Here is a 1,584-nt window from a genome sequence, read left to right on the forward strand (position 1 = left end):
TCAGATAAACCCCCAATAACTCTTACTCTAGCGTTTGGAGTGGAGTAAAGTGAAAAGATCATATTTAGAAAGGATTCACCAAAGTTCATCTTAGAAAGAACTTGTCTGAGATAGAGCCAATCCACTCTATCAAAGGCCTTTTCGGCGTCTATTGATAAAAGTGATAGAGAGAATTGGCCCTTACATAGTTTATAATGTGCTGGATTCAGATGGTATTGTCTTTGACCTCTCGGCCTGGCACAAAGCCCACTTGATCAGTGGAGATCAACCTAGGGAGATTTCGGTTTATGCGATTGGCAAGGACCTTTTCTAGAATTTTAATGTCCGTATTCAGAAGAGAAATCGGACGAAAATTGCTCAGGGTATTCGGGGGTTTGCCCGGTTTGGGCAAAACAGAAATATGCGCTTCAAGCATCTGACGCGACAGCTTTCCGGTGGATGACAGTTCATTAAAAAGAGTGACAAGATGGGGGGTTAAAAGGGCCCTATAGGTTTTGTAATATTTTGGAGTAAAACCATCTGGGCCTGGACACTTCCCCGACGGTAAATCCTTTATAGCTTCTTTTTCAGTAATGGGTAAATCAAGAGTGGCTGAATCTTCTTCCGATAGAGCTTCAAGGGGCAGGTCTCTTAAATATTCCGTAACTAGGTTTTGTTTACCATCAGACTGTGTGGTAACCGTTGAGCCTGTTGGCGAATTTAAGTTATAAAGGGACTGGTAATATTTTTTAAACTCGTTGGCTATTCCTTTGCTATCTTTTATCTCCCCTGAATCAGTAGTCTTGAGAGAGTGTATGAATGATTTGTATTTTTTCCTTTGCACAGATCTGGCCAGCAACCTGCCTGGTTTATTGCCCTCATCATAGTACATGCACCGAAGGTACAAAGCCTGTCGCTGCGCATCTGATACAATAAGATCCTTTAACTCCTTTCTGGTATTAGTCAGTTGTACCCAGAGAGAGGAGTCTCCCGGGCTAGCTTTGTGTCTTTGCTCTAAAAGGTGTATACTGGAGTATAAATTTTCATATTTTTGTCTTTTATCAATCAGTTTCCTTGCTCTGATTTTAATAAGCTCACCCCTGATAACACACTTGTGTGCCTCCCAGTTATTAGAGCTGGATGTGTCATTATGTGTGTTAAAAGTGAAAAACTCTGTCAAAGTTTTACCTATTGTGTCCATTACCAGTGGGTCTGTTAATAAATGATCGTCTAGTCTCCATACAAACTCAGTCAGGGGTGTTTCCGGCCATATCACCGTACAAGTGACTGATGCGTGGTCCGACCATGTTATAGAACCAATTTCACTTGCGCTCACCGAGGAGAGTCCCACTGAATCCGTAAATATATAATCAATACGAGAGTATTTTTTATGTACACTAGAATAATATGTAAAATCTCTCATCGTGGGGTGCAAAGTGCGCCAAACATCATGCAGATTAAGGTCATGAATGGCGGTCTTAGCGGTCTTTAAAATATTTTTAGGTGTACTTGATACTGAGTTAGAGGTGTCAATGAGTGGGTTAAAGGAAAAATTAAAGTCCCCTCCTAACAGTACTATTCCCTTACGATGGTCTAGTAGGAGGC

The sequence above is a fragment of the Bombina bombina genome, chromosome 5, assembly GCF_027579735.1.
Source record: "Bombina bombina isolate aBomBom1 chromosome 5, aBomBom1.pri, whole genome shotgun sequence".
Classification (NCBI taxonomy): domain Eukaryota; kingdom Metazoa; phylum Chordata; class Amphibia; order Anura; family Bombinatoridae; genus Bombina; species Bombina bombina.